We start from the raw sequence: 21,726 nt of genomic DNA, 5'->3' as shown, positions 1-21,726 counted from the left end.
ATTGCTGGGAACTTCAATCAAGCTCGGTTGAAGAAATTTCTGCCTAATTATCATCAACATCACACCTGCAGCACAAGGGATCCTAACACACTCAGCCACTACTATACCACCACAAGGAATGTTCGAATCCTCATCTATTCATGGACTCGTACTAACTAATGTTCTCCTGGTCCTGTTCGCAGGCATACCATAGACATGTTCCAAGGGAAATTAACTTACCATTGAAGCCTGTAGAGCTAGTGTGGAACTTTTTTATATAGAGTGCTATCAAAGAAGATTTCACATTAACTAACACTGCTGATTTCTCTGAAAGAAAGTGGTGATCATATCATTTTCAAATGATGTGAGTGGCCACAGCAGTTATTCCAAAAAAGCAAGTCTATTATGTTTTCTTCCTTAGGGTTAGCATGCCAGAGTTTGTGAACAGTGCACTTCTGATGTCACCTGCTGTGTGTGGGGAGTTCAGGTTGCATTTTGTGAACACCAAAGTTCACATTTCCTATCAAGTTTATTGTCATATTGTCACACATACCCAGGGTATGAAAGCCATGAAAATCAGCTTTTTTGCAGCAGCTGCGTGGTACATTACAAATATTAACTTAAATTATCCAACTAAATAAACAAAAATGACTTTTGTGCATGCTGAGAGAGAGTGAAGAAAAAAATATTGTCTGAGATAGTGTTAGGGTGTTTCAGATTGGGTTGAGAACCTGATGACAGTAGGGAAGAAGCTTTCGTTGAACCTTGAGTACAGTTCTTTAGGGTCCTGTATCATTTTCCTGATGACAGCATTGAGAAAAGGCTATGGCCTGGACAGTGTGGTCCTTAATAACACTACAGATATTGCCTTCCATTTATAGATATTCCTGATTGTGGGAAAGCTTTGGCCATGATGGAATGAGTTGAATATACCACTCTCTGTATCCTCTTGCATTCCTTTTCGTAGGAGTTACCACACCAGGCCATGATCAGAATGCATTCATCAATACGTTTATAGAGGTTTGGCAAAAATGTCAGTGATTTGACAAATCTTGTTAAACTTCTGAAAAACTAGAAACATTAGTACACCTTATTCATGGTTGTGTCCGTGTGCTGCACTTGAGGTAAGTCCGCAGAGATGCTGACAGCCAGGAACTTGAAGCTGATGGTGACCGTGCAGAGCAGGAGTATGAAGGCCAACAGATGACCTTAAAGCAGCCAAAGCAACCAGGACAGCAGGCGCGTGTGCCACCCGTTTGGAGAAGGGCTCTAGTTCTGTGGGAACAGAGGATCCTAACCTGTCAGTTACTTCTCACCACTTGCAGAGATGGCTTTCAGCATTTGCTCTGATTGCTCCAAAGCAAATGTAGGTCCCCTTAGCAAATATGTGAATGGTATATAGTCCCAAAGCCTAAGATACACCAGGTCTCAAGCCAAAGAGCGTGAACATTTGGGGAGTGGAATTTCAGTTGAATCCAAAGAGCCCTTTTACCATTTTCAATGCCTATTGATATTCTCAGTTATTAAGGTATATTCATGATGTGTGTGAGTTATTATTGATTTGAACTTCCTCTGCAAAACAAAATTTGAAATGTATTGATGATCTGTGTCCTGTTGCTGACTATTGATACCTGCAAATTTCTCTCTAAATTTATCTACAAGGATAACTATCCCAGCCCAGAGGAGCTAGCCATTGGAAGTATAGAAGAATTTTAAAGTCATTGAGAGATGAGTCAGGTAGTGGCCATTCCTCTCTGCAACATGTATACCTCTTTGGATACTACTGGGGGGGTGGGGGGGTGACCCATCAGGACACAGAGGCAGCAGCCAGGCCAGTGGGACTATGGCTGGCTCTGAGGTTCCTTAGGGAAGTATAAAGTCAGGCAGAACGGTAGTGATTGGAGATTCGATAGTGAGGGGGACGGACAGGGGAACCTGTGGCCATGAAAGAGAAGCCATGATGGTGTGTTGCCTCCCAAGTGCCAGGGTCCAGGATGTCTTAGAGCAACTACAGAAGATTCTTGAGGGAGGGTGAGCAGTCAGAGGTCGTGGTGCACATTGACACCAATGACATACGGTAAGTAGAAAGAGGGAAGAAGTACTTTACAGTGAGTACAGGGAGTTGAGGAAAAGGATGAAGAACAGGGCCTTCAACGTAGTCATTGCTGCATTACTCCCAGTGCCAGGTGCTAGTCAGGGCAGGAATAGGATGATGGTACAGATGAATGAGTGCAGGGGGCAGGGTTTCAGATTTCAGGATCATTGGGATTTCTTCTGGGGAAGATATGATCTGTACAAAAAAGGACAAGTTACACCTGAACCCAAGGGGGGACCAATACCATTGTGAGTAAGTTTGCTAGAGCTGTTGCGGAGAGTTTAAACTGATTTGTCAGGGGGATGGGAATCAGAATCAGGGGCTGAGGATGGGGCAGTTGGTATACAAGTCGATGCAGTATATAGTGTGACTATAAGGATGGACAGACAGATGGCGGGGCAAAATTGTGATCAGTAGAATGAGGTCTGGCTTAACATGTGGGCAAAATCGAAAAGGGTGATAAATACTGGAGTGGAGGTGTTATATTTGAATGCACGCAGAATACGGAATAAGGTAGATGATCTTTGTAGCACAGTTGGAGACCGACAGGTTTGACGTTGCAGGCATTACTGAAATTTGACTGAAATATCATCCAACGATACATTTCAGTATTAATTAGCTGACACGTGCATATTCAGGAGCATAGTTGCTGTATCTGCTGCGCTGCCGAATCCATGGTTGTAACAAGGCCCCCCTCACTAGGCACAGCCCCTGAGGCGCCACAGACCTGTGTCTGCTGGAAGTCCCATGTGAGGGACTTGTCCAAGATGTCCTTCAGTGATACTGGTAATAAGTGCTATGGTGTGCACTGGCAATATCAGACCCAAAGACTTCCATGTAGAGACAGAAACATGAGTTTATACAGAGGTAGCCTGACCGAGTGACACCGTGAGACAAATCATTCTCATAATGAGGACCCTCCGATTGGAGCTAATTGGGCATCTGCTTCAACGATAAAACCAACACAGAATCCCTGAGCCTGTTAAAATGAATTAAACTTAAACAGTAAGTACCAGGAAAGTGCTGTACAAAGCGAGTCAAAGCTCAAGAAAAACACAAGGAACTCAAACCATTAACTGTTATCCAACTGTTAGCAACAATTACCCAATTCAGGTGATCTAAAAACCTCAGAGCCCAATCCTCTGATGCCCTGCACAAGCCTGAAGAAGTCACTACAAGACCCACCCTCCCCCCCATAGCTGGCAACTGATGGCCCAGGAAGACCTGAACACTCGAGACCTGGGCAATGAGAGAGAGGCATGAGAACCCCAACAGACAGAGAGACTGGGGAACCCTGAGGGGGCCTGAGAGCCCCAACAGACTGAGAGAATGGAGAACCCTGAGGGGTCTCCTTGACAGCCAGAAATTTCCGGTTCCCAGCATCATAATTCCTCTCAGCCGGAGTCAAGTGATGGGAAAGAAAAGCACAAGGGTGCAGGTGGCTATCCGCGGATGAGTGCACAGAGAGCACAGTTCCAAAGAGCATCTGAACATTAAATGAACACCGCTAGTCTTCAGAGTCAGTTGACCTGACTGTCCAATTTCTCAGGCAAGGCGGAATGCAGGCAGCAAAGCATGCTGTGTCCTGGGTTCAAGTTTGTACAAACACTATGACAGAACGAATAGAGTTAAATGCTATCACAATGAAATAATAGTTAGCTTACATGTGCATATTCATGAGCACATTTGCCGTATCTGCTGTGCTGCCGAATCCATGGTTGTGACAGAGTCAGTCTTCGAAGTGTAAGACATTAGCGATAGGCCTGAAATTTGAGTGTCAGAGGGCAGAAGTGGGTGAAGTTATTATTGCTAAGGAGAAGGTGCTTGAGAAGCTGAAAGGTTTGAAGAAAGATAAGTCACCTGGACTAGATGGACTACACCCCAGAGTCCAACTGAAGAATCACTAGATTCTGGAATGGATTGAGAGGACTGGAAAATTGCAAATGTAACTCCACTTTTTAAGAAGGGAGGGAAGCAGAAGAAAGAAAATTATAGCCTGACGTCAGTGGTTGGGAGGATATTGGAGTCCCTTAAAGTGGCAGCAGGGTAACCAGGATGGTGAAGTAGGAATATGGCACATTTGTCTTCACGTTCAAGTTCAAGTTTATTGCCATTTCAACTCTACTCATGTGAAGAGCCAAGTGAAATAATGTTCCTCCAAACCAAGGTACACAACTAAGTATGTATTGCATAGCTCACATGCAACACATAAAGTGATTATCAACACAAATAAATTAACAAATAATAAGGTACATTTACATTACAAGTTATAAAGTAAACAGTATAATGATACTCACTGCTGCTTCATACCTGTAGAGGCCTGGGTGGTGGCAGGGAGTTCAGTACTCTCTTGGCCTGGGGTAGGAAGCAGTCTCCCATCCTAATAGTCTTTTTCCTGTTGGTACAGTACCTCCCCCTGCCCAATGGTAGGGGGTCAAAATGAATGTCGGATGGAAGGGAGATGTCATTGACAATGTTAAAGGCCTTGAGCTCACAGTATCTTGAATGAGTGGATGAGAGACCCCAATGATCCCCTCAGCAGTCCTCACATTCCTTTGTACAGACTTGTGGTTGGATGCCTTGCAATTTCCATACCAGATGATGATGAAGACACTCTCAATGGTGCTCTTGTACTCTTGTAAAAATCAGTTTAAAATAAAGGTGGCGGAGAGACTTCTTTCAACCTCCTCAGGATGTGGAGACTCTGCTGTACTTTCTTGACTAAAGAGGTGGTATTGAGAGATCAAGTGTGATCAGTTATGTGCACTCTCAGAAACTTATTGTTCCTAACTCTCTCCACAAAACAACCCTTTATGTGCAGTGAGGAGTGGTCAGACTGCACCTTCCTAAAGACCATAAATATCTCTTCAGTACTGTTTACACTGACACTCAAGTTGTTGTGTTTGCACCATTCTACCAGCCGCTCTACCCCTTCTTTGTATGTCTAGTCATCATTGTTGATGAGACCAACTACTGTTGTGTCAGCCGTGAACTTGATGACTTGTTTAGAACTGGATCTAGCAGTATAGTCATGCATCAGATGTGTGAAGAGCAGCAGGCTGAGCACACAGCTCTGGGGTGGTGGCAGATCTCTACACGTTGGAGCTAGGGATGTTGCTGCTAATGCGGACTAACTGTCGTCTTTCTATCAAGAAGTCCAAGATCCAATTCCAGAGAGATGTATTGAGACCACATTACAAGAAAGTTAGATCTGGTACAGGAAACATTCACATGGATTGGATTGAAAGGCTTGAGTTATAAGGAGAGACTGTTGTTTTCCAAGAGCGAGGAAGCTGAGAAGCAACATGAAAGAGGTAATTATATAAAGCAGTGTTAGCAGCCTGAGTCTAGTTCCTACTATTTTAAGACACTATTTTAGTGTCTTAAAATAGAGAGCACAGGTTTAAGTTGAAAGGGAAGAGGTTTAAACGGGATCTGAGGGAGTAACATTTTCACACCATCTTTGGTTCGCATGTGGAATAAGCTGCTAGACTAGGTGTTACAGACAGGAACAGGAACAACATTTGAAAGTCATTTGGACAAATACCTGAATGAGCAGGGTATGGATACAGTAGATGTGGAATTAATGCAGACAAATGGGTTAGCATGTCGAGGCAGGATGGGCAGCATTGTGTGATTTAATCCCATGACTGAAAATATAAATTTACAAAGCACAGAACTGGACACAACAAAACACGAGCAGATAGATTTCTAGAGTCAAAGGCAGATTATCTAGGAGCAGTCCAAAGTAATCACATGACTGAGAGAGAGAGAGAGAGAGAGAGAGAGAAAGAACAAGGTGTACTTTCAGAGAATTACCAGTATAAAAATCAGCATACCAGTGCACAGAAGCACAGAAATCTGCAACACAAGAATCAAATTGTTTACAATATGGAAGAGAAGACTCAACAGGCACTCCTCTCTATGTCTTCTGTCACACCACTCTTCCTCCACTTATCTCTCCTTTCTTCCCATCCACCTGCCCTCAACTCATGCCCTCCCTTCTCTCCAACCTACCCCCACTCTCCAGCCCCTGTCCTCCAGACAGGAGAAGGTTTGTTACCTATCCATCGCAGATTTCAGTTGGTTGCATGATGCTATCATTAACCATTGCCTTTGTCCTATTGTCCATGTTGTCAGGGAGCTGCCATCTGCAGTGATCTCTCCCAGACTCCCTCTGAGAGATTTTCTAAAGCTGTTTCCTGACAACAATGATCAAAGGCAAAACATGTGAATGACTTTCCACATCATGGAAGCCATAGCTCTCTAAGGGCAGACATCATCAACAAAAGTCAGCTGACAGGAAAGTGTTGGTTGAAGACCAAGAGCTCAAGCCCAGCACAAGCCCCATGATCTACCAGGCAGCAGTGAGACCTTCCCTCACACTATTTCAGCACACTGGAAAGACACTGAGCCAACTTTCTCATCACCAAACCTAAATTGCACACAGTCAGCTTTAAAGGAGTGCCAATTGCCCATGATTGGATCCCAAAGCAAGACTCTACTCCAAGCCTAGTCACAACTACAGTTTACAGGTGTACAGAAGAAGTTCAATGATGTTATCAAAACCTCCTTGGAAAAAAATGTAACATCCACAGTGATTTAGGGGAATTCAGTGAATCCCATGACTGCTCAGAATGGAAAAGGAACATCTGAGATGGGGTTGAGACTCTATGCCAGAGAAACATAGAAGCTCAGTTTAAATAGCAGAAGACACACACCAACTCTCAAATTATATCATCAAGAACATGCTGTCACCTGTCAAGATTTACATATCCTAAACTGACTTCATCAGCCATTTCACAACTCACAGAACTGGAGGGGAAACAAATCACCCTCAAACCCAAGGGACAACTTACCAAAAACACCAACAGCTCCAGAAGGCTTCAGTAATGAGGCAACAACTGATATCATATTTCCAAAATATCACTCGTATTATTATGAAGGGGTGAAGTACTCCGAGCTACTATTAGTAACATCATGAGAGAGCTGTTAGTGTGAGTATAATCTGTAAGGGTGCTGTGTTGTTAAATAAAGTACATCAGCAGGGAGCAGTGTTTACACTGATCACAATTGACTACATTATCACTTTTCAAGCTGCCAATTCTCTGACTCTCTGACTGTCACACCCAGATGTGATGCAGTGGCCTACTTTAACATTCTGCTGCCTTTCATCTGTAAACTTGAGAATGTTAATGCTGTTAGGAAATCAGAAATATTGCCTTCACAGTACGATTGGTATTAATGGAGACCATAACAAAGATTTCAACTTGTTTGGTTTTAATTATAATTGCAAAAACACATACATGCATGAATTTTTTTTTCTTATATCAGAGCAGGTGTGTTGAAAATGTTTTATATATTTTGCTTTGAAATGTGGATTGATGATTTATAGATGACAATCCATATAACCATATAACAATTACAGCACAGAAACAGGCCATCTTGGCCTTTCTAGTCCATGCCGAACACTTACGCTCACCTCGTCCCACCTACCTGCACTCAGCCCATAACCCTCCATTCCTTTCCTGTCCATATACCTATCCAATTTTTTTTAAATGACGATATCAAACCTGCCTGTACCACTTCTACTGGAAGCTCGTTCCACACAGCTACCACTCTCTGAGGAACTTCTTTAACGTTCCCCCTTGAGTAACCCCTAAACTTTTGCCTCTCAACTCTCAACTCATGTCCTCTTGTTTGAACCTCCCCTACTCTCAATGGAAAAAGCCGATCCACATCAACTCTATCTATCCCCTTAATAATTTTAAATACATCTATCAAGTCCCCCCTCAACCTTCTACGCTCCAAAGCATAAAGTCCTAACTTGTTCAACCTTTCTCTGTATCTTAGGTGCTGAAACCCAAGTAACATTCTAGTAAATCTCCTCTGTACTCTCTCTAGTTTGTTGACATCTTTCCTATAATTCGGTGACCAGAACTGTACACAATACTCCAAATTTGGCCTCAACAATGCCTTGTACAATTTTAACATTACATCCCAACTCCTATACTCAATGCTCTGATTTACAGAGGCCAGCGTATCAAAAGCTTTCTTCACCACCCTATCCACATGAGATTCCACCTTCAGGGAACTATGCACCATTATTCCTAGATCACTCTGTTCTACTGCATTCTTCAATGCCCTACCATTTACCATGTACGTCCTGTTTTGATTAGTCTTACCAAAATGTAGCACCTCACACTTATCAGCATTAAACTCCATCTGCCATCTTTCAGCCCACTCTTCTAACTGGCCTAAATCTCTCTGCAACCTTTGAAAACCTACTTCATTATCCACAACGCCACCTATCTTAATCGAGGATTAATGACAAGTCCTTGTGGATATGTAGTATAAGATTTTAAAATATAGGAGCAGAATTAGGCCTTTCAGCACTTCAAATCTGCTCCACTATTTCTTCATTGCTGATATATTTTCCTTCTCAACCCCATTCTCCTTCCTTCTCTCCATAACCTTTGACACCCTTACTAGCAATGGACAGTTAGTGAGGGAACCAGGACTGGTGCATTAACTCTGGTCTTTATCAGATTAGTGCTAGTTTATTATGAAGGTTGGAAGTAGGCATATTCAAAAGAGTCATGCAGTCATACAGCATGGAGACAAGTCCTTCAGTCTCCCACCCTCAACACCGAATCTATGCCAACCATTAAGCACTGTTTTTATTCAAATCCTGTACTAATTCTCCTCACATTCCCATCAACCCCACCCCCACCCCCAGATTTTAATAACATCCCTACTGTGGGGCAAATCATGTAAGGGTCAATAAACTCACCAACACGCACATGTGGGATGTGGGAGGAGTGCCAGACAAAAGCCATGAAACCACTGGTTTATTACCCAAATCCCCACTTCACTTTTATATCCAAAATCTCCACTGCATGGCTGGATTTCACAAGGGTTTAATTTAGATTAAAATTTTGGGGATCTTAATCATTGGCACAGACAGAATGAAATTGGTCATGGCTACCCAAAATAAAAGAGATTTGTTTCACTCTTGGTTCCAAAAATAGGCAGATCCTGCTTTCTGCCCAAGTAAAAGCCTCCAGAAAAGGCACTACTGCATCTCCATCCTCAGTGATCGAAGCGTTCTGTCACATGTATCTGCAGCCACATCCAGAGAAATTGCATCAATTCAATTAAAAGTGAGTTTCTGTCAGACCTCAGCTCACAGTAATTGCAATGAAGTATGTGTATTGGCAGGGAGATTAATAATGATACTTTGAAATAATCCTGCATTTTGGATGCAGTTTGATTTCTGTCAGGACTTTTCAAGAAAAATGTGCCAATAAAAGTTAATGTATTTCTTTTATTTAACCTTCAGAAATAAAGGCAGCAGCGTAGATTTTCCAGTTGAGCTGCTAAGATAAGTGTGGAGACGATCACAAAAAAAGGATGCATTTGCATTATGGGCAGTTTTCCACCTAAGCAGAACCTTACATTGATTTGCTTAGAATTTTACAGTGGAAGGTAATAATATTTTCATGAGGTTTCAACACTATAATCCAGCCTTCAGAATCAGACTCTGGTTTAATATCACCAGCATATATTGAGAAACTTGCTAACTTTGCAGCAGCAGTTCAATGCAATACATGATAATAGAGAGAAACATCTGCGAATTACAGTAAATAAATAAATATATATAATAGTTAAATAAGTCATCCAAAAATAGAAATAAAAAGTAGTGAGGTAGTGTTCATGGGTTCAATGTCCATTCAGAAATCAGATGACAGAGAGGAAGAAACTGTTCCTGAATCATTGAGTGCCTGTCTTCAGGCTCCTGTACTGGGAACAATTTAAAGAGGGCATCTTCTCATATTTATTTCTATCTGCTTTTGCACCATTTGTTTACAGTTTACAGTTCCTGATGTTTACGGTTACTGTTCTATAGATTTGCTAAGAATGCCTGCTGAAAAGTGGTGACGTGTATGTACTCTGATAATAAATTTTACCTTGAACTTTGCCCTGGGTGTTTGGGGTCCGTAATGTCGGCTTTCTGAGCCAACACTCCTTGAAGATGTCCTGGATACTCCTTCAGGCTAATGCTCATGATTGAGCTGACTAGTTTTACAACTTTCTGAACCTCACTTAAATCATATGCCGTAGCGCCCACCATTCCGGATGGAGATGCAGCCACTCAGAGCACTCTCCACTCAACCTCTATAGAAATTTGCGAGGGTCTTTGGTGACATACCAGATCTCCTCAAACTAATAATGAAATACAGCTGTTGTCTTGCCTTCTTTATAGCTTGTCGATATGCTGGGTCCAGGTAAGGCCATTACAGATATTGATACACAGGATAATATGCAGACAAGTGTGAGGTATTGCGCTTTGGAAGGACAAACCAAGGTAGAACATGAAGGTAAATGGTAGGACACGGAGGAGTGCAGTAGAACAGAGGGATCTGGGAATACAGATACATAATTCCCTAAAGAGGGCATCACAGGTAGATAGGGTTGTAAAGAGAGCTTTTGGTACATTGGCCTTCATAAATTAAAGTACTGAGTATGAGAGTTGGAATGTTATGGTGAGGTTGTATAAGAGGCCGAATTTGGAGTATTGTGTGCAGTTTTGGTCACCGAATTACAGGAAGGATATTAGTAAGGTTGAAAGAGTGCAGCAAAGGTTTACAAGGATGTTGCCAGGACTTGAAAAACTAAGTTACAGAGAAAGGTTGAATAGATTAGGACTTTCTTCCCTGAAACATAGAAGAATGAGGGGAGATTTGATAGAGGTATATAAAATTAGGATGGGTATAGATAGAGGGAATGCAAGCAGGCTTTTTCCACTGAGGATAGGGGAGAAAAAAAACCAGAGGACATGGGTTAAGGGTAAAGGGTGAAAAGTTTAAAGGGAACATTGGGGGGGGGGCTTCTTCATGCAGAGAGTGGTGGGAGTGTGGAATGAGCTGCCAGATGAAATGGTAAATGCAGGCTCACTTTTAACATTTAAGAAAAACTTGGACAGGTACGTGGATGAGACGGATATGGGCCAGGTGCAGGTCAGTGGGGCTAAGCAGGAAAATGGTTCAACACAGTCAAGGGCCGAAGGGCCTGTTTCTGTGCTGTAATGTTCTATGGTTCTATGGAACTTCAATTTGCTCACTCTCTCCACTTCTGATCCATCTATGAGGACTGGTGTGTTTTCCCTTGTTTTACCCTTCCAGCACGATCTCCTAGACTTTATGTTGATAAAATGCTCAGTGTGGTCGTGCTGATACGCAGCGAGTGAAATCAACACACTGTGTCGAGCAGAGTCTGGTTGAACTGTTTTACCATTTCAATTAGTACGCGCTTAAGTGCCTGCTCCCAGCATTCCCTGCTCTTCTGGGCCGAGGTCTGCCCCGCACACAGAGACTTGCCCGCAACTGTTGGAGCCAGTTTGCTTGCCGCGTGGGCCATTCGCCACATCAGACAAGTTTCTGTACACTTACAATGATATTGAACGATGCTGCAGTGTACAGTTTGTGTGACTGGATTGAAAGATCATGACTAGTTAATATTTCTAATCATAAGCTACACAAAAAAGCCCTCTGAATCATTTCCTTTCTCTCTGGCTTTTGATCACTCCTGTTCCTCTCTTTCAATAGCTTTGATTCTAATGTTTGGCTTTGGTACATCAAACCTGTTCACTCACCATGTTTCCTAGAGAGGAATCCCTTACTTTTTGGAAGAGGAAATATTGGTCAGAGACTTGGAAGATGGGCCTTAGCAATGACAAGCTACCCTCACCAGTATTGAAAAGTCTTATACCCGAGGGCAAGACTTTATGGTGAGGGGAGAAAGGTTCAAAGAAGATGTGCGAGGCATACTTTTAGACAGAGAGTGGTGGGTATCTGGAATGTGTTGCCAGGGGTTGTGGTGGTGATAGGTTGACAGAAGCATTTAAGAGGCTCCTAGATATGTACAGGACTATGCAGAGAATGGAGGGATATGAACTAGGTGAGGGCAGATTAATTTGCCATAATACCACAGACCAAATGGCGTGTTTCAGTGTTATACTCTATTCCCTGTTGCAGAGAACTGGATAAGCACTTGTAAAGAGTTATGAGGAAGGAGAAGGGTGTGAAAGGAAATATCGATTAACTAAACAGCACCACTCAAAGACCAGTGCAGACTCAATAATGCAATGAGCCCCCCCACCCACAGCATTATTTTTTTAATTGTTTTTAATCTTGAAGACCTTGAACTTCTGTAACCCTGCAAATCTATCTTCAGGAAAAAGAAAGTGTTTTAAATAGTGTATATTTATTTAACATATTGATCCACCTATCTAGATGAATGGGGAAATCCCAGTTCCATTATCAATATTTAAAGACAGGTAACATTCATTAGAATCAGTAAATAATATTCAATCATTCCTTAAAAAGCAGATCTTTCTGGTAGTACAGGAGACTTGGTGTGAAGTGGACTTGTTCTACCTCAATCTAGTTCATTGTACTAGAAGCCTATTAAAATAGTGCAAAGCATGGATGGTGTGGAAGTTGAGAAGAAGCTCTAAAAATGTTGCAAGATTGATTGGATACTGTCTCTGAAAGGTGAAAATTGTTATGTCAATATGCCCCAACTTCCCAAGTAAATTCAGCAAATATTACAATGTGTAGGCAGAAGAGATTAGTTAAATTAGATGCCATTAGTTTACTAGCTTCAGCATAACATTGTGGGCTGAAGAGCTTGACCCTGTGCTATACTTAGACCCCAATGTTCTTTGACTCCTGAAATAGCAGCCTGCCTGTAACAGAAGGTTCCTGTGCTTTATATTTGAATCACAGTCATAGTTCATACTGCATGGAAAATAGGCCCTTCAGCCCAACTCATTCATCCCAACACTGTTGTCCAGTGAGCAAGTCCCACCTGCTTGCATTTGGCCATGGCCCTCTACACCTCTCCTACCCATGTACGTACCTAGATGCCTTTTACACATTGTTTATGTGCCTGCCTCAACCACTATTTAAGACAGCCCATTCCAAGTGCACACCATTTGCTTGAAGAAACTGTCTTGTGATGTCCCTTTAAATCGCTCGCCTCTGATCTTGTTATTAGTAACCCCCCATTGGGATAAAGACAACTTGTTATATCTTTTTGTTTGCTTTCCCAAATGTATTGCCTGACAGATGTTGGGATTAAATTCCATCTGCCACTGCTCTGTCAACATTCCTATCTGAACAATATCCTTCTTTTCTTGCTACCCAATTTTTCAACACCTGCACACCAAAGGAGCCTATGCCAACACCCATAACTTGATCAAAGACTATAACTGGAAACATGAGAAGTAATAAAATTCATGATGGAGTGAATAAATCAGAATCAGAATCAGAATCAGACTTTAATCACCAAGTACCTGTGCACATACAAAGAATTTACTTCCGGCAGATGTTGTCTCTCTGGTCATAACAATAATAATGATAAATATAAATGAAAATATAGATTATACATACAAGTAGTGCAATCCAAGTAATAGTTAGCCAATAGTTAACCGGCAGTTAACTGTTCAGCAAAGTGACCGCAGTAGGGAAAAAACTTCTCCAGTGCCTATTAGTCTTAGTCTGGAGGGATCTGAAGCGCCTACCAGACGGAAGCAGTTCAAACAGTCCGTGCACAGGTTGGAAGGAGTCCTTTATGATGGTCCCCGCCCTTTTCTTTTTTCCAATGGTGTAAACATTGCGACAAAGTGAAACAGATTTTATAGTAATTAGCAAAAGAGTCAGGTGAAATTTATTTGTACAGAAATGAGGGAAGAATTATGTGTGAAATGTAACATTACTCTTTTATGGCAGAAGAAGTATGAAAGGACATTCAAATGATGAAAAAGCAATGTAGTTGTGAAAGTCCACAATGTTTTGGCTATTGACTGGGAAACTGTATGCAAGCATACTGAGATTATGCTTTAGTTATATAGGTATCCATGAGATCTGGAGTTCTGTGTATACTGTATAGCATTGGGTTCCTTATTGAAATGGGTTAATGAATTGGACGCTATTCAGGCAATGTTTACTAAAGTAATACCTAGAAAAGGTAGTATATTCTAGAGGAATGGATGGACAGAACATAGAACAGTACAATACAGGAACAGGTCCTTTGGCCTACAATGTTGTGCCTAGGCAATTGAGCTAGTAATTAATGCCTAACTAATCCCTTCTGCTTACACAATTACAATGTCTGTATCCTTCCATTTTCTGTACATTAATGTTCCTTTCTAAAAGCCTCTAAAATGCCTCTGTTGTATTTGCCTCCAACACCATCCCAGGCAACACATTCTAAGCACTCGTTGCTCACTGTACAAAACCACCATCTCCTTTGAATTTACCTTATCTTACCTTAAATACATGCTCCAGTATTAGACATTTCAACCATCTGAAAAAAATACCAGCAGTCTACTGAATCCATGCCTCTCATAATCTTATGAACTTCTATAGCATCTACTACTCAGGTGAAAACAACACAAGTTTGTCCAACCTTTCAGTACAGCACATGCCCTCTAACATCCAGTGAAACCTCTTCTGCACCCTCTCCAAAACTTTTCCACCTCTGGAACAACCAGAGATGAATGCAATACACCAGAAGCAGCCTAACCAGAGTTTCCAAAAAGCTCAACATAAATTTCTAATTCTGGAAAGTGCTTTGAAAAATAAAAGCAAGAATATCATATGCCTTCTTTAACACCCTATCAAACAGTGCAGTTACTTCCAAGGAGCCATGAACTTGCACCCCAAGTTTCCACTGTAACAATGTTAAAGGTCTGCCATCTGCCATTTCTCTACCCATATCAGCAATTGCTCACTATATCCTTCAGCAATCTTCTACACTTTCCACAACACTACTCACCTTTGTATTCCTAAGAACGTACTGACCCACCCTAATCAGGCTGGTTGTGGACTGCAATTAAAGGAATTTGTGCAATGTCTAGGAGATGGATTTTTAAAGCAGCTGGTGAAAGTACCCACTATGAAACAGACAATTCTGAATTTGCTGGTATGTTTTGAGGCAGACTTGAACAGGAAGTTTAAGGTGAAGGGACCAGAAGGAAACAGTGTCCATAATGAGACAAATTCTCACTGCAGTTTGAGAGAGTGAGCTAAATTGAGTCATAAAGTACAACTCTACAATATCTTTCAGCGTATAAAATCCATGCCTGATCTACCTAGTCCCATCTACTTACACCCAGATCAGATCCCTATCATCCACGTATCTCTCCTTTCTGATGTAACAGTATCACAGTTAAGTAAAGCTAATCACACATAACTAAAATGTTTAACTTAAATTGTGGCCATTTTTGGCTTGTATTCTAGCATGAAGGGTATGAGGATCTTTACTGACAGCAACTTGTATTGAACCTCCTGAGAGACAGTACATAATTGGAAAAAAGTAACAAATTGTTATTGGATTTAAATTGTAACAGGTAATATGATAGACATATGCATTTATATTTTATGTGAAAATCATGTCACCCCTCTGACCACTAAATTGAAATATATCCCTTGATTGTACATTCAATTTAGTCATCCTGCAGGAAGTTTCCAAAGATTACTCCCACTCCACACACTCCTTGGCTATTGGCTGCCCTGGAGCTTCGTCCAGGTGGCAGAGCTTATACTGGGCTGTTTCTTAAGTCACAGCAGAAAAAAAGCCTGAAGAAGACTTACAGGTGGCATTCTGACCCAAGTGTGACAAGGTCCAAATTGTTCTTTGTATGGAATTTAGTTTTAACTTCATACCTGGGAGTTGGGTTACAATGCTGTGATATGTAATAGTCAAAATGCAAATCTGTTGGAGGAGCAGCTATGTGCTAGTGGTTATGACCTAAAACTTGCTGGCCTAGAGTAGTGGGAAAAGAGGTTATTGCTGCTTTCAAAAGGTAATTGAATAGATGCCATGGGAAAGTGCAGGGGCTTGTGATTGACTAGATTGCCATGCAAAGAGCTGGCATGGACTCGATGGGGTAAATTGTCTCCACCTATTCCACTACAGTACCATGACTCTACAATTCTACACGACAGACAAGTAAGTAATTGTGGTGATGCAATTTGAATGAAATGGGTTAAGACGGGGCTTATATGGAGCACACGCATACGGCTGTGCAATTTTGTTTGGAATTGGAAAGAAATCCAGAATGAAGGGCCCAGGCTCATGGTGCAGGACAACAGCAAGGTCTGAACAAATTCAGGAGAAAATGAGAGAAATGAAGATGTAATAGTTGAGAGGAGGCCAGATTAGATTTAACAACTGTGGTTAGAAATTTAACAACATTACACACCACCTTTTGTTCTGTAGTTGATTGGTGTTGTTTTTATTAACTCCACTTCTCCAGATTATGTCCAGTCATCTTTGCACGTGACTCACGTACACATGGTGGGCAATGGGTGGGTGCAGCAACACCAAACAATGTTTTGATATCACATATCACTAGGTGCTTTATGCCCATGGGGTCTACGGGTCTTGTGTGTTGAAGCAGGTCTGAACTATTTTCTCGATGGACTATGTGGGTTGGCCAAAGGGCCTGATTCCATGTGGTGTCATTTTGTGGCAATGAAATAGAGGATACAGCCATTCCTCAATTTGCAAAGTGGACTGTCCTGAAAAGCAGTTTTTTAATCTGAAATCTCATAAAATTTTTAAAAAGTGTAAAATGGTGGGTGTTCTGGTATTCATTGTGGTAAAACCTTGTTTTGTAAGTCAAACATAAAAGCCCACAGAGTCAGTGGCATTAATGGATATAATTATAAATCCAATATTTGTAAGTAGAGAAATATCTGAGAGGTTTTCATGGAACATTAAGAAGCTAGAGATGAAAGACGAGAGAAGGTCACATAAATAAGCATCCCTCCTATATCACAGGAGAGCTGTGTTGCAAAAACCTGCAAACACAATTAAAGCTGTGAATGCAATTTTTTTTTTCACCTTGCCTTGAGCATGGGCATAATCAGTGCTGGATATTTCAAATGTCTTTAAAGTTAAATCACATCTTGCTAAAGGTCAAGTTTGATAAAATAAAATTTAAATATACCAGTAATTAAATGGGCTGAGGTGCAACGCTCACAGATTTCCTGAAAAACTAAATTGAGTTATGCCTTAATTAGGAATGAATAGTACCAATATAAAGAGTGCAATAACATTTGATTGAGTTTATATTAATGTTATTTTTGCAAATTACTTTTTTATTCACAATACATGGCTGCCACTGTCAAAGCCAACGCTTACTGCTCCTTTCTAATTGGCATCATAAAGATAGTGGTAATCTTTAATTGTTTTAATTTGCAACAAATTTTCTCTCAAATTAATGTGCTAGGAGGAGAGCCACAGAACTTTGACCCAGCTATGATGCAGGAATGATGTTACAGTGAATTTTGGTTAGTTGGGCTATTGATTAATCGGAGCAGCCACTTATTTGGGACAACTCTTAAAGAACAAAATCTAATTGAGAAAATAGATGAGATTGCCTTTGTTTATTTGGGACACTATGCCACTTAGTTGTGCCAGCTAGTGGTGTAATGGCACCCACACTGGATTTCGAGGCAAGTGGTCTCAGATTCAAATCCGTACAGCTCCTTGTACACTTTCTATCTGTCCTGGGTTGAGTGTCAAGCTAGCAACTTGGGCTTGAAATAAAAGCAGACAAAAAAAAATGAAAATAAATGGCAAGGTTGCTGCCCGATGCACCAAGAGGCAAAGAAAGGAAAAACAATGCAACTTAATTAGGACAGAAGACTTGCTGAACAGTTTGTAACTAGCTTCAATCACATGAACTTGTGCAGCTGTTAGACACTACACCGTACATAGAACAAACAGTTTCTAAATACTGTCAGTTAAATGTGTTTTTGTTCAATAAACAGTGATTTTTGTCACTGATAGTTGGCAAGAAATAAGCAGTAAGACAATTCAGAACTATTTTGCTCACTGCAGTTTCAAGCAGTCAGGCTTGGAGATGCTAGAAACGGTCAGAAGTGAAAATGAAACAATCTTACTACTTCAACAAGTTCAGAACTACAAAAAATTTGAAGGTATTGACAATCATATTGAATACCATAATGAAAATGAAGATTTGAGGATGCAATCTTCAAAAGTATTGGATGAAGGCAGTCCATTATCTGCGCTAATTTTGTTTATATATAGTCAATCAAAAGAGCACAGCAGCATGCACTTGATGAATTCCTCCAACAATAACTATTAAGAAATAATACAGTTTTATAGTACTATAGTAGTATTCTAATTTGTTATGTATTCCAGTTAAATGCATAAATCGTTACGCATTTAAACAGTAGTTTGTCTTTTCATACTTTTTTCGTAAAACCTCAGCTAACTGGGGCAGCTGGTTTATTGGGCCAAAGTATACCTGTCCGAATATGTCCCAGTACCCAAAATCCACTGTATTTCCAAATCAAGATATTCTGCTACTTGGAAGGGAACTTGATTTGGTGCCTGCCTCCTTCTAAGTGTAGTTGTCACAGATTTATGCAGTGCTACTAAGAAATGGTGGGAGAGTCTATATTTCACATTGCGCTGGTGGCAGAGCTTGGCTGTTTCAGGTGATGGTTGGATTGCCCGTTCAAATGGTCTGCATTGACATGAATGATGCCAAATTCTTGAGTACTGTTGTAGTTGTACCCATCCAAGTAAATAGATTTTTCTCCCATCACTCTCCTGAGTTGTGTCTGCAGAGGGCTTAGGAAAGTCAAGAAATGGGTAATTTGACAAAGAATGCAGAAAATCTGACTGACCCCTCCCACCACAGGAGTTTAATGACTGGTACAGATAATTTGAAGGTCAATATTGACTGTGCCCAACATCTCAGGACATTGCTGTCATGATGAAATGGTTAGACTCTTCCTTGCAAGAGCACTTCTGATTCATGTGCTTAGTGAGGACAGCTGATAATCATCAGTCACACAGGGGCTTCCTTGTTTGTATGTGAGCTGCTATCATAAAGATCCCTTTTATTGAACGTTAAGCCCCAGCAGACATTCCCTCCCATCTGCATTGTGACTATGTTGCTATCTCTGATGGATCTGTTAATGGGAAGAAGTCTACGGGTTTGCTCTTCCAATTTTGACATTTCAAGGCGATTGTGAGAAGGACTTTTAAGTTTGGAAAGCAGTGTGTGCGTGTGTCCACCTCCCAAGGCTACTTTGGTTCTTGATGGTTGGTCAGGTTTCATACCAGTCGGTGGCTCTAGATCATTATTCCAGATTTAGTGTAATCACGCAACTTCATTCCACCAGCAACCCTCATGGGATTTGAACTTGTGTCTATGGCATATTAGACACAGTAGCTGGATTACCAGCCCAGTAACATAACTGGGCTGGTATATAACTGATTTAATGGTGCGAGTTGCCTGAAAGAGAGAGAAGTTAAATTCAAGGATTGTTTTATCAAAAATACTAGAGAAAGGCGCAGGAGAATTGATTGAAACGAACACAAAGGGTAAATAAAAGTCTAAGTTCTGCAACCTCATCCTTGATTTACTCATTTACCGTTCAGATTGGCAACAACATCTCCACCATCTCCATCAACACAGATGCACAATGAGGCTGTGTGCTTACCTCCCTGCTCTGTTCACTTTATAGTTATGACTGTGATGCTAAGCACAGCTCCAGTGCCATATTTAAGTTTGTCATCAACACCACTGCCATTGGCCAAATCAATGGAGGTGATGAATCAGCATATAGGGGGAAGACTGAAAATCTGGCTGAGTGATGCCACAACAACAACCTCTCACTCAATATCAACAAGACCAAGGAGATGACTATTGACTTTAGGAGGAGGTAATCAGAAGTCCAGCTGTCCATGAGCCAGTTCTCTTCGGGGGATCAGAGGTGGAGAGAGTCAGCAACTGAAAAATTCTTTGGTGTTATTATTTCAGAAGACCTGTCTTGGGTACAGCATATAATTGCCATTATGAAAAAAGCGTGGCATTGCCTCTGCTTTCTTAGAAGCTTGCAAGATTCGGCATGTCATATAAAACATGACAAACTGCTATGGACGTGTAGTGGAGAGTATATTGACAGGTTACATCATGGCATAACATGGAAAAGCCTACAAAAAGTCGTGGATGCAGCCCTGCCTTTCACAGCTAAAGTCATCCCCACCATTGAGCACATCTACATGGGGCACTGTCACAGGAAAGCAGCATCAATCGTAAGACCTTAAGGCATAGGAGCAGAATCAGGCCATTCAGCCCATCAAGTCTGCCCTGCCATTCTATCATGGCTGACCGATCAGGAAACAATCAACTTTTGCCTTAAATATACCCATCATCAAGACAATGTCCTCTTCTCACTGCTGCCATCAGAAAGAAGGCACAGGAGCCTTGGGACCTGCACCATCAGATTCCAGAACAATTAGTACCCCTCAACCCTCAAACTCTTGAATGAGAAAGGATAACTTCAATATCACTCCCCTCCCCCCCTCACTGAGCTGTTCCCACAACCTATGGACTGACACTCAGGAATTCTTCATCTCATGTTCTAAGTATTTAACTTATTTACATACAGTATATGAACATATTTCTTCTCAGTTCAGGCTGGTAGAACCTGAGGTATGGACATAGCCAAGCAGGCTCATTTCTCAATTGCTAGGAAATTTCAGACTATTTTAGTGGTGTTCAATATTGTGGCTTTATGAAGGTTTATAAATGGTAGGTATTGCTGTTTAGCCCTAATTGTTTAATGATATTGTGTATTGCCTTTGGGATGATTCCAGTTGTAGATATTACTACTATTGGGACAATGTATGTATACCTTGTGCATGTTCCAAGGTCTTTCAGTTTGCTCTTTTAATGCAGCATATTTCTGGTGTTTTTCACTTAATGATTTCTGTAAGTTTTGTGTGTACAGAATGGCTATATATATCAATTAAATTGTTCTGGCTTGTTTATCCTGTATTATTATATCTGGACAATTATTATGGATTGTCCTATCTGAAATAACAGATCGGTCATAATATAATTTGTGAGATTCTGACTCTAAAACTGGATCAGGCTTGCATTTATAGTAAGGTATGATTTATTTTATGAGTTTGTATCTTCAAGCAAGATGTCGGTGAATGATGTTTGGCACTTGATTATGTCTGTGTAAGTAATCAGAATGTGTTAACCTGCTGCTAAATCCTGTAATGGGTTGGATTGTCTCTGGTTTTCCATCACATTTTCTCCATTTATCATCTTGAATTTATTTGTCTTTTGAGATGTATTTTTGATATTTTTTTGTGATAACCACCTACTCCTGTATTGCCACAAGGAACACCTCTGTTTCTGGGAAAAGGTTTCCAACTCTGAGCCAGGCATTCAATGCTTCCTTGTCGACAACTAGTTTGCTCAGATCACGAGCATGACTTCCATGGAAAAATAATATTGTCATTATTTCTATTTTTTTTTCTCCTCTTTCTTTTTGTATTTGTTTAGTTTTTTTTGCACATTGGTTATTGTCTGTCCTATTGGGTGTGGTTTTTCATTGATTCCATTGTGCCTCTTGTATCTACTATGATTGCAGTCAAGAAAGCGAATCTCAGGGTCAAATGTGGTGACATACATGTACTTTTATAAGAAATGAACTTTGAAAATGATTGTTTTTTGTATTGCAATTTCACTTTACAAGAAGTGTTACTTATTTTGATGATCTGGTATTAATTAGAATAACTTT

General features: G+C 40.9%; 1 protein-coding gene across 1 annotated transcript in view; it reads left to right on the top strand.

The window, feature by feature from the left end:
• The window catches only part of frmpd4 (FERM and PDZ domain containing 4), a 336,831-nt gene that overhangs the window by 269,768 nt on the left and 45,337 nt on the right, over positions 1-21,726 (top strand). The gene's annotated exons all lie outside the window — the stretch shown is intronic.

Source organism: Hypanus sabinus, chromosome 4 (genome assembly GCF_030144855.1).
Source record: "Hypanus sabinus isolate sHypSab1 chromosome 4, sHypSab1.hap1, whole genome shotgun sequence".
In the NCBI taxonomy this organism is placed as follows: Eukaryota; Metazoa; Chordata; class Chondrichthyes; order Myliobatiformes; family Dasyatidae; genus Hypanus; species Hypanus sabinus.
This window is presented reverse-complemented; position numbering and strand designations above follow the sequence as displayed.